Source organism: Oryctolagus cuniculus, chromosome 14 (assembly GCF_051225735.1).
Source record: "Oryctolagus cuniculus isolate XC-2025 breed Fujian yellow rabbit chromosome 14, ASM5122573v1, whole genome shotgun sequence".
Lineage (NCBI taxonomy): Eukaryota > Metazoa > Chordata > Mammalia > Lagomorpha > Leporidae > Oryctolagus > Oryctolagus cuniculus.
The window spans coordinates 80,453,813-80,466,994 of record NC_142880.1 but is presented as its reverse complement, the minus strand read 5'-3'; the positions used below and the strand labels follow the sequence as shown (position 1 = coordinate 80,466,994).

Below are 13,182 nucleotides of genomic sequence, written 5' to 3'. Positions count from 1 at the left end.
GGGATTTTATTACTAGGGCTTTATCTGCATTTTACTTATTGTTTCAGTGCATGTTTTTAATATTTAAACAAGGAAAGCTCATTTAGTATCATCTCAGTTCAGTTATCCTTATCTGTATCTTTTCTTGTTGGAGAACATTGATTAAAATTTACTGTGTGTATAAAAGAAATTGATATGTAATGTGATTCATTTGATAATGGGGCACTATCATTATAGGAAATCTTCTCTTTCGCTTCTTCTCCATCAGTTGAACTCATTTCACATTTACAAATTAATCCTTACCAGCTTATTAACTGGATATTTGGGGAGTTAAAATGAGTGTGCAGATGCATGTGGAACCTTTTTGAAAAATAGAAGTTCTCAAGTGTTCATTAAATATCTACGCCGTGTAAAGCCCTGAACTGAGAGCAGTGTCTCTGCCTCCTGAAAGAAGGAATGAAGCAGTGTGTGCATAATTACCAGGTCCACATGTTTCATGGAGTGCTCTTCAAGTACAGATGAAAAGGATCTAAATCCGACTGGATGCAACATCAGATATGGCTTTCAGAGACTGTGCATCTGACCTGGCATTTAAGAATCGCTAATAGGTAGATAAGGAAGGGCATTTGTGAGTAAAGGACAGCTAGAGTTAATCCAATTTGTGTGATAATCAGGGCCTGGCACATTTAATGAAAGAATAAACCTCCCTAAAAGTCCATGCAGATTACATGGTGCAGATTTTAATAGATCCCTAGGAATGAGTAGGGCTGGAGGAGACAAGGAAAAACTGAGCAATGGAGTCCTGCTCCAGGCCCAGGCATATTTCTCCAGCCTGACTCCAAACACAGATTGTAAAGGCAGGCCTAAACAGATTGGCTTTAGCAGCTGGCTGTTCCATGGACAAAATCTAAGGAGACTGTTGATGTTCCCTGCCAAGCTAGGAAGTAGTCTGTTGAATGTATCCAACTATAAACAATTAAAGGTAAATACTATTTAATTTGAATGCAGCCAGCTTTCAAAAATGGTATTGTAGTTTTCACAAAATCAAGCTGTTCTCCTTTAAAGGCCAGTTTGCTTATGTTTGTTTATCTCTGTGTCTATACGAATGTGTTTTTCCATATGTCTGTGGTGTTCCTGTCAAAACAATTTCATTTCCTCAATATTCCAAATATTCAAATATTTAGTGCTTAAAGCAGCACAAGTTTATTCTCACAGTGTCTCTGGATCAGGAATGCAGATGCTGCTTATATGGTCTTCTACAAGATGCAAAGTGTCAGCCAGGAATCAGTTTTCACTGTGATAGATGCACCTTTATAGGGCACAGTCTAATATTTCGACAGAGGCACACAACAGAAACTCTAAAGAGACAATCAGCATTCCCATCTCCCCACTTTTCCTCCATGCTTAGAGCCTGCCAGCTCCTCTCCCCCTATTCTTTATATAGCACAAAAAACACTGTTGCAAACCACAGTTGCCCACTGTGCTGTGGAAGATGGAACCTACTTCATCTCACTGTTTTGTTCCTCTTTTTCTCCAACCCCCAACTCTTCTCTGTCCCTAGTAATCACTATTCTAAATTTGGGATGGCATTTTTTAAACATCTGCATAAGAGAGAAACCATGCAGCATTTGTCTTTCTGTGTTTGGCTTAAGTCACTCATCATAATGATCACCAGTTGCATGCATTATAACGATGGGTGGGAGGGAAGTTATGGAGGAAAAAAGCCATTGTAATCCATAAACTGTACTTTGGAAATTTATATTTATTGAATAAAAGAAAAAAATAAAGCTCTGATAATAGCTGAAGACTAAAAAAAAAAAAAAAAGAAAATGTCAGGACTTCATTCTTTTTACTTTTAAGTAATATTCCATTGTATATACATCATCTTTTGTTTTTAATCCATTCACCTTTCAATGAATACCTGGACTGATTCTGTCATGGCTGTTATGAATAGTGCTGCAATGAACATGAGAGAGCAAGCATCTTTCTTTCATGTACTGATTTCATTTCATTTCTGTATGTACCCAGATGTGGGATGACTAAGTTATATGGTAGATCTGTTTTTGGTTTTTCAAGGAGCCCCCATATTGTTCCCCATAGTGACTGTACTAATTTGCTTTCCCCTCAATAGTGTATAAGCGTTCTTTTTTCTTTACATCTTCACCCACATTTGCTATTTTGGTCTTTTTGATAAGAACCATTCTAACTGGAGTGAGATGACAGCACACGGTGGTTTTGATTGGCATTTCTTTGAAAGACTATTGATATTGAGCTTTTTTTTCATGTACTTATTGGCCACTTGTACTTTCTCCTTTGAGAAATATCTATTCCAATTCTTTGCCCATTTCTTAACTGGATTATATTTTGGTTATTAAGTTCTTTATATATTTAATATATTAATCATTTATCAGATGTATGGTTTGCAAATAAATGTGTTCCTCTTTGGATGTGCATTATCAGGAAGCTGGAATCAAGAGTGGGACTGAGACTCAATCCCAGACACTCTGATATGGGATGCAGTTATCCCAAGAGGCATCTTAAACCTGTAGGCCAATTTCAACCCCTATGTATGTGTTTTTATGCCAGTAATGCTCTGAATTACTGTAGCTCCGTAGTATGTGTTGAAATCAGGTATTATGATACCCACTTCTTTGCTTCTTTTACTCGATTGTTTTTGCTATTTGAGGACTTTTGTACTTTCATATGAATTTTAGAATTTTTTTCTAGTTGTGTCAAAAATGTCATTTGTATTTTGATGTGTATTACATTTAATTTGTAAATCACTTTGATAGTATGGACATCTTAATGATATTAATCCTTCTACTCCACAAACATGGGAGGACTTTCTATTTTTGTTTTTATAAACACATTAAAGCAGAACTCAGGTACAATAGTCTTAACATTAAAATTCTTTCCAGTGATGTCTTCCAGACCATAAGAGGAAATCATTTTTTTCAAGTGATTGTTATATAGTTGTATCATTATCATATCTAATGCTATTTTTTCTCCAAATTTATCCTATAATTTGTCTCTTTTATGTAGAACTGATTACCTGTATTACAAAACCATAGGTCACTGGGTTAATAGTTTAGCAATGAATTCCATTTAGAGCATTGGTTATACAATTTGATTTTCCATATAGTCTCATTTTAATTATATTAAATGTTTATAACAGCTTGTAAGAAGAGGTGAAATCATATGACACTATATTCCACATGATTTCAATAAATGTTATAATTTGTCTTTTTAAAAACAAAATCTATCACATATTGACAGGAATGTTACATTACATTAAATGTCTATAAGTGGTCAGGCTGAATAAGTTACATAATAATAGTGTGCTTTAGTCTTCCAGCATCATTCTAACAATTTATTCAGTGAGTATTTATTAATCAAATATCAACTGTGTTTTATAAATTTAAAACACAAAGACACCAAGTCAAATCTTATTTGATGCTCTCAATATTCAGAGCTAGGTTAGGAGAGAATTAATATGAAACAAGGAGAGGGAGTGGGAAAGGGGAGGGTTGCGGGTGGGAGGGAAGTTATGGGGGGGGAAGCCATTGTAATCCATAGGCTGTACTTTGGAAATTTATATTCATTAAATAAAAGTTTAAAAAAAAAAGTTTTGTGTTAATCCATGGAAACTCCCCAATCTCATCCATGCTAAGACTGGCTAAGCCATGAGTCTATTGGTGATGAGTTCAGAATGGAAGTGTGAGACAGAGGGGCTGACACATCAGAATCAAGCGTTTAACTCTGCACACTGTGCGAGCCCATGACAGCCATCAATATGGGAGCCAAACCATACGCAGCTGTTCTCCTTTGACCTTCACCCATTCTGTTTAACATCATATAACAAAAAACTTCTTTAAGAAGCAGTCTGGTTTTTGCAAAAAAAAAAAAAAAATACTGCTAAAAGGAAAATTCTTCAGGTCAGTTAGATTTAATAGAGTATATTTGAACAAAGCACAGTAAAACAAAAGTAATTTGCAATTTGGGCAGTTCCCAGAGCCAGAGCAGGTTCTGAGAGCTCGAACCAATAACACAATCAGATAAATTTATAGAAAAATAGAAGGAGGGGGTGGCATTGTGGCAAAGCAGGTAATGCTGCTGACTGTGATGGCAGCATCCCATATGGGCACTGGTTCATGTCCTGGCTGCTCCACTTCCATCCAGCTCCCTGTTAATGGCCTGGAAAAGCAATCGAAGATGGTCCAAGTGCTTGGGCCCTTGCCACCTATGTGGGAGACCTGGAAGAAGCTCCTAGCTCTTGGCTTTGGGCAGGCCCAGCCCCAGCCATTGCAACCATCTGTAGTCTGAACCAGTGGATGGAAAACCCCTCTCTCTCTGTCTCTCCCTCTCTCTCTGTAACTTTGACTTTCAAATAAATAAGCAAATCTTTAAAAAAAAATAAAGAAAAAATAAAGAAAGGAAAATATAATGAATAGAAAATAATTTAATATGCTACAACCTAATCAGTCAAGCAGTCAAAGCTTAACCAGGTAACTAGTTCATCCTTCACAGCCTAATCAATTAACTGGCTACAGGATCTCCTGCAACCAGTCAAAGCCGTTGCTGTGATTAAACTCCATATTGCTTTGTCTTTTGAGCCCTCTGCAGGTGATCAATCCAAATTCATGCTTCCAACAAAATATTATTTGTTTTTGTGATTTTTCCCCTTTTTTTAGAGATATATTTAGTTATTTGAAAGGCAGAGTTACAGAAAGAGAGAGAGGGAGAGACAGAGACAGAGACAGAGATCTATCCACTACTTTACTCCCTAAATGGCTATAACAGCCAGGGTTGGGCTAGGCCAAAGCCAGGAGCCTGGAGCTCCATCTTGGTATCCCATGTGGGTGGCAGGAGCCCAAATAGTTGGGCTGTTATCTGCTGCTTTCCCAGATGCATTAGCAAGCAGCTGGATCAGAATCAGAGCAGCTGGGAGGGACACAAAGCAGCACCTATGTGAGATGCCCCATCACAGGTGTTAGCTTAATCCCCTGCACAACGCCAGCCCCTATATAGTGATTCTTGAGGACATTAACTAAATGTTAATAATACCTTGATATATCTTTTAAAAATGATTTTAAACATATTAGTGCTAATAGTTCGTAGTGAAACAGCAGTGCAATTAAATGGTTCTGTGAGCAAGTTTTAAAGCTGAATCATTGAATTTGATTGTCAGAGTCTAGTTATTAAACACATTGATTGCACACTGGGAAACTCTTATTTCCCTCCAGTTTATCTTTTGATATGTAATTGGCATATATTTTGATCAGAGTTCCTACATGTCTTAGTGTTCACTGAATGTTTTCTTGCTTGTTTTCACATGAACTTGTCTGCATAAAATTTTTTGTGTGTGTTAAAAAAACTGCTAGTAAAAGTACTACAAAGGCAAAGTAGTTCACTCTTGCCATTCAGTTGTATATAATCACACTTGTGCTTTGTTTTTTTTTTTTTTAAGATTTTATTTATTTATTTGAAAGAGAGAGAGAGAGAGAGAGAGAGAGAGATATCTTCTATCTGCTTGTTCTTGTTCACTCCCAAAATGACCTCAATAGCCAGGGCTGGGCCAGATGGAAGCAAGAAGCCTGCAACTCCATCCTGGTCTCTCATGTGGGTGCAGGGGCCCAAACACCTGGGCCATCTTCTGATGCTTTCTTAGGCACATTAGCAGGGAGCTGGATCTGAAGTGGCACAGGCGGGACTCAAACTGGTGCCCATATGGGATGCTGGCTTTGCAGGTAACGGGTTAACCACTTCTGTTTTCTTGTTGTATAAACTACCAATTGGTATTTCTTGGCTCACATGTGAGCTTGTTGCAGAGATTATTTTGCATTTACCTTAGTACTTGGTGTATCATTCTGGACTAAGGTATGCTTCACCTTTTTCCTTTTCTCCTCCAGAAACAAAAGTTCAGGGAAAAAAATCTCTGTCCTAGGTTATACTTTGTGCTTGACCACACATGTTTAGGGATGGTGTGAGGTGAGAAGGGGAGGTAAAGAATGAGACAAACCCAGCTATAGAGAGGGTGGGGAGTAGGAAATAAAAGAGAATAAAAAGTATAGGGAAAGTTATTTACATAGAATAAGAAAAATATTATTATATGTTTCATATTTACATTGGTGTGCTAGTTAAGGGATTATGTATAAGAGATGCACTCATTTATTTTTCTGGAGTGATAATGTCCAGAAGTAAGTGTTGTAAAGAAATGAAGTTTCCTTCCATCTTGTTTTCCACCTCATTCTGAGTCAAAGTCAAAACCTCTCCCTGAAACAAACACACACACACCCCCTCCGAGACTCATCACCTGTGATTTCTCATTTGCTTAGCTCACTCCAGCCACACAGGCCTGCTTGCTGTCTTGCCCTCCTCAGGGATTTAACTGTGACAATCCTCTCCACCACTAACGCTTTCCTATAATTTTGCTCAGGTCTCTGCTCAAATGTCATCTGATCATAGACTTTTCAGACCACATCTTGTAAAACTGTAGACTCCTCTCTCCCACACTCCTTATTCTCCATCCTTGATTTTTCTCTACAGAATGTATCATAACAGAATATATGTTTTTGTTTATTCTCTATTGCAAGGATGACATAAACTTTCTTATACTTATGCCATAGTCCAGTGATTAAGACACATAGCAGTTATCCACATTTATTAAGTAAATAAATGATTTTATTAAATGAATCATTATTATAAATTATTTGCACAAGTGAGGGTTAATATATAAATTTTATCTCATAATTTCTGTCCAGAAATGCATGCATTATGCCCAAGGTAGTCCAGACTAAAATATATTTAAGGAGATGAAATAGAATATAGTGTTTGAGAGTTTTTATTATTATATGATTTTAAATTTGGGATAAAGAAGGGGACAAATCATGTTTCTCAAAAACTACAGTTCCAAGCTAAGTATCCTGCCATTATTAGGATCATTCCTTAAGACTATTACTGTTATTGAGTCTAGCATTGGTATTTCATGTTTCACCAAAATGTGTTTTCTTTCTAAAACATTAAATATTTAAAGCATACATTAGCCCTTTTTACAGCTGATTTATGCATGTGGGAGTCAATAAGTCAATTCTAACTCAGAACTTCTACAGGGAAATATATATTTATACCCAAAGTATGTAAATACAAAAGCATTATATTTATTCTGTTCACTTTCACAGTTTAGTGTCTTTAATGTCGTGGGAATTGAAATTACCTGAGTGTTCCTACAAAGGTTCTTATATTTATAATTAAACCTCTAGATGACAGTAAAAGTAAATAAGATCTATTTTTTATGCATTACATTTTGTATAGCTTCTTTTTCTATCTCCAAAGGAAGCCTTACTCATGTATCACTCAAACATGTTTGACACTCTCACATACGTGCAGAGGTGTTGCTTCCAGTCTTTTCACCACACATCATTGTCACCACTGACACATTTGCAGCCCGTGGGGCCACAGTGCAGCTCCCTGAGATTTGGGGATTTTCTGTGTAAGAACTTGAAGTGTCCAGCGTTTTCTAATGAATTAAGCTGGGATTAACAGGACAACCTTGCCCACAGAAATTTTGTTTGTTTTTAGAAAATAGCCCCTGGCAATCATCTTGTCCAACAGCTTCCATAGAAATAGGAGAAAAGCTGAATCCCTGTGCCCTCCTGTGTTTGCTGGCTTAATTTCCTCTCATCTGCAGTGTCTTGTGGTCTGATCATTCAGAGTGGCCAAGCCAGTCTTCGCGGCTGCGGTACTAACCTAGTAGTTCCCTCAGTGATGTTTCCCCTCATTTTTTTATTCCTGGTTCTCCATGTCATTCGGATCTCAGCTTAAAGGTCACTTGCTCAGGGAAGTCTTCCCTGGCAACCCAATGTAAAGCAGCCTCAGTCACCTGCCAGCATATCTGTTATTTCAATTCTGGTGCAGCACGCCTCTCTCCCCTCTTTCTGGAGTGTTTGTTCTTATAGTAACTACGCATTTGTTGTTCAGCTCACCACATTAAATCCGGACAGTCGCAGCCTTGATTGCTTTGTTCACTGCTTATATCCCCAGTAACCAAAACACTTTCTGGCACTGAGTTGATGCTCGATAATTGCTTGTTACTTTTCATTTTGTATTAATGATTAAAAACCACGAGAGGCCTCAAAACATAGAAGTCAACAACCAGAGACTGTCAGGTGCACAGGGTCATTACCACAACACAGAATTAACTGACTGAGTTGTTCTGGGTCAGCGGGGTAGCACGCCCAGGTGTTTTGGATATTGTCAGATGATTCTGTGATAAACCTATTAGTCATGATATACTTATCAGTTTATTGATACTAGGCATCCCCATCACCAAATGCAGTCTTGCTTTCTTTCATTTGAAGAAAGAATGATGAGACTGGTGTCTCGCTCCTCATAAGGTTTTCCTTTCCAGGAAACATTTTTCCTCAAGTATTTTAGATGAGTGACATTCAAATAAAGAAAAATCAGCTTTATTCCTTTTTGGATCAGAAAAAAAGGTTAATGATATTCACTTAGCAGATGATTTTTAAATATCAATTGTGTACCAGGCTCTCATTCAGCAGAAAAAAAAAGTAAGTAAACAGCAGGTTCTGCATCCAGTCCATTTGTGTGTTGTTATATCCTTACCACCATTATTGGATGTAGAAGTTCTTCTTTTTGTATATCTTAGGGAAATTAAGCTCGCAGGAGTAATACAACATATCCAGAATTGCATGTATAGTGACAAGAGTTAGGCTGGAAACATAAATTTTTATTACTTCAAAGCTTCCTCACTTTGTACTTTATTGCTTGAAAAAAGAAAATTCTACAACAATTTAAATAATAATAACAAAGCTATCAGTCTCATAAAGCTTTGAAATAATCATAACTTATACAAAAATAAATTTCCCATTCAAATAGAGAAATAACTAAATTTTGTACATAGAAACTAAGTATATTATATATTACTTCAGATGTCTAAAAATTCATCTAGTGTAAATTAGACCTCATCAAAAGACCATTTAAATTCAAAATGTATTTGTTAACGTTCAGTGTTCTTATCAAGATAGTTCTAATTGCTTCAAAGTGTTTACCATTTTTGACACTAGATTTGAGTAGGCCAATAAGCCAATATTCAAGTTAACCAAACTTTGTGTGCTAATTCTTCATTTAGCCCACTGCCCACTCCCTGGAAGACTGCTGTGGACCCTAGCCCAGCCCCTGGTGTTCCACTGCACTGTGATTTCTGACTTTGTGTTTTGGATATGGAATCCTTTAATATTTGAGATTATATGTATCAGAGGGAAAATTGCTTACAGTTGAGAATCCAACTGGGATTCATACGACCCAAATTAGCAGCTTTGATGTGTTGAGAGCAGTAATACAGTTGTGACTGTGTGACTGGGTATCAAATAAGCAGAGCAATGCCTTGAACTCCAAGCTCTTCTTCCAGTTGAACAAGCAAACAAGACTTGAATCCAATATTTAGACCAGAGTAGCCGATTCCCCTATTGCTGGCATTTTGTCTCATTTGAGAGCAATTTGGTAGTCATGAATGTAGTTATAAAGCTCTTTGGTATGTGAAAATGAGAGGGGTATAAGCTCGTAAAATAAGAGAATCTGCTGAAACGTATTATGTGCAATTCCAAAACAGTCAATCGTATCAGCCAAATAATTGGTTAAAACAATGGAGAAGTAGTCAATCTTTTATTCATTTAGTCATTTCAAAAATATTCATCGTACAAAGGTATGCTAGAAGCACAGTTGATACACAATGTTCTTCCCGGCAGGAACTTCACAATTGAGATACAAAAATGAGATGTGCAGACTCATATTAAAAATTAGATGACAGTTCAAGAGGCAGCACAGGCAGTCTGTGATAAAATGCCATATGAATAGTATGAACAGTAAGGGATATGAGCTCATAAAAAGGGAAGATCGAGGAAGGCACGACAGAAAAAGTTGGCATTGTTTTGTGTTTACAATCGAATGAGTAGAGGGTGTTCTCAGTTTGGGCGTAGGGCATGAGGGACGTTAAAAAATGGGGTTGCATGCATAAAACCAGGAATGAATTTGTCATCTTTGCAAGACTAGTAATTTGGAAAAATAATTTTGGGCCATATTGTGTCAACACCCCAAAGAGACGATAATTTGATTGTCAAATTAAGACAGTGAGACTTTATTGTAAGAATGAATAATGGGGAATCATTGAAGGTTTTCTGAAGAGAAGAGGTAGGACAAGGACAGCATGTCAGGATGACTAAGCTGATAGAAATGTGTACACTTTTCTGAAAATAGGGAGAGATGAGAAAGGAAAAAAGCAGTCAGAACATTGGTTCTTAACTTTAATGGGCTCAAGAATTCACCCAGGGAGCTTGTTAAAATGGCACATTCTCGGGCCTTACTCCAGAGACTGATTCGGGAAGAGTGCAGAGAGCCCACAATCTCCATCTTCACCAGTTCCAGTGTGAGTCTGATATAAGTGAACTTCAGACCATATTTTGAATAATACTAAATTAGAGACTGTCTTAGTAATCCAGGAGTGAAGAGGTGAGGTTTGCACTATAATTTTGGAAGTAGGGATGAAAAGAAAGTGATGGCTGCCAAGGAAGTGTTGATGAGACTTAGAAATGTTTGCACACTAGAAATCAGATGAAATAGTATAAGTTGATATTAGTATACTTAATTCAACTTATTTGATATTTTTTGTTTGTATATCTGGATTTGTGAGTCGATTAATTCATTTTAAAGCATTAGTGCACATAAAGATAAGGCCCACATGTGAACAAATGAGAAAATACAGTATGAAATGATGAGTATGACAATGCAAGTACATAGAAAAGAAATCCAGAAAAAAATTAAATTTGTATTATATTCAGATGTATTCTAATGATTTCTTTTCCCCATCATGGATTTAACTAATTCTCAGTTAAGTTTCCTGGATTCCTTTTATCATTAGTCTTTGAAAGTGGATGTAGAATTCTCAATTATCTTAATCTTTCTCATTTAGCTAAGAGGCCAACTCTAGGGAATATATTGGAGCATCTTTGTAGTTACAGTTGTTCTACATCCTGGAATGGGGGAAATAATTCTAATTTAGAATAATATTTTCCATTTCCTAGAGATTTATCAGAATATGGACCTCAATTATTGGCCTGAATAATACAAATACAGTTCCTGGAATTACAGTCCATAGCAGATAAAATATAAAGTTTTGGATGTTTTTCCTTTGAAGAATAGAGTAACTTTCAGGATGAGCACTTAAGAAAATATGGAGATAATTGTTACTGTTAGGTTCTAGTTGACCTCATTAAGCCATCAAGAATGTCACTGGTGAAAGTTATGAAGATTAAATTTTCAGTACAAATTAGGATAATTATCAGACTGATGTTAATTTTGAGTCATGCCATTTCCACTGGTTTTCATCAGTCACCAATAATCAAATGCAATGTTTCTAAAAGTAATCCCATTTTTAAAATTTTTTGACTTTTGGGGTTGGGGCTGTGGTGCAGAAGGTTAAGTTGCCATCTATAGCAGTGGCACCCCACACGGGCACTGGTTCAAGTGTTGGCTGCTGCACTACTGATCCAGCTCCCTGCCAATAAGCCTGAGAAAGCAGCAGCAGATGGCCCAAGTGGTTGGGCCTTTGCACTCATGTGGGAGACCCTGAAGAAGCTCCTGGCTCCTAGCTTTGGCTTGGTCCAGCCCTGGTTTTGCAGCCATTCGGGTATGAATGATTCTCTCTCTTTCTCTCTCTCTCTCTCTCTCTCTCTCTCTCTCTCTCTCCCACACACACACCTCTCTGTAACTCTACTTTTCAAATAAATAGTTTTTTACTTTCTTTCATTTCATACCTTCCTTTATACAAGTGAACAAATTATTTTGCTTCTAATTAACAACATAGGAGTATTTTCATAGATTATCTTCATAATTGAGGTGTGATATGGGTTATTAGCACCTAGAAACATTTCTTTCACGTGGATCTATTTTCTTAAAATTCTCAAAGTTATGGTCTTTAATTCCATCCATGGAAGGAAAAAGGCAAAGAAATCCAAGTTTTTTGAAGAATAAAAGCCCTGTGTATGGATCAGTTTCAGTTAAATGTAGATAATAATTATATCCCTAGTGCTCTTAAAGTATGTTTGGCTTAAAAGAGGGAAGGCATTGAGCTTTGCAAAAGATGAAGGAAGCCAAATAGAGACAGAAGAATGAGGATACTGGAGACATTTCAGTTGAAAGAAAAACAGGACAGCCAAGGAAGCCTGGGAGAAAGGTTTCCTCTGGGGTGAGCCACCTCAATCAGAACTCCACGCTGGACTTCTCATAGCCTCTTATGCCCTCGTGCCCCTCTGAGGCTGACACAGAGGCTGCTAAAGTCCTCTGTCAGCACCGTGAAGCACATTTTGCCCAAACTCAACAGGGAGTATATCCTCCTAGAGAGCGTATTATGAATGCTGGCTTGTTGGTCACAGAACTTGTCATCTTGTACTCGCTTATTCGTCAGTAGTCAGCAAACCACTCCTGTGAAGATCCATTTAGTAAGTACTTTAGCAACTTTAGTGTGTGTGGGGTACAGTCTCTGTCACGACTCCTCACTTCTGCCATTGTAGCATGAAAGTAGCACTTCTAGTAGGCAACTAGCCAATGAATGGTTGTGACTGGGTTCCCATAAAATTTTACAAAAACAGAAGCTAAGCTAGATTGATCCCATAGCCACAGTTTGCTTGCCCCTGCTTGATTGCCATTTATGATATTTCAATTGGGGATTAATAGGCTGGCTCCGAATGCTAACTGGTTAACTGTTCTCCTACCTTAGGACATTAAGTACTTTTCCTACCATAGTTTCCTAGAAAAATAGGTTCCAGATTGAAAATGGAAATTTGACTCCGTAGTAAATCTGGTAAATTCCTTCAATAAAGAACTATAAAAGGCTTTGAAAGTGCAAAAATATTGACTAGAACTGAAATTAAGTATTTTTTAATTATGTAAATCTGTGGCAGTTACTTAGGATAACTTTTCCTCACCTGTAGAAATTTTTTTTTGCTTTTTTATTAAAAATTTTTATTTGAAAGGCAGAGAGACAAAGAGAGAGATCTTCCATCTGCTGTTCATGCCCTAAATGCTTGCAATAGCCAAGGCCGGGCCAGGCCAAAGCCAGGAGCCTGTAACTCCATCCAGGAGCTCCCACATGTGTGGCAGGGACCCAAGTACTCGAGTCATCACCTGATA

The 13,182-nt window shown here is 37.3% G+C and overlaps 1 protein-coding gene across 10 annotated transcripts in view; it reads left to right on the top strand.

Annotated features, from left to right (window-relative positions):
- Window positions 1–13,182, top strand: part of PDE4D (phosphodiesterase 4D) — a 1,644,269-nt gene that overhangs the window by 656,410 nt on the left and 974,677 nt on the right. The window lies entirely within an intron of this gene.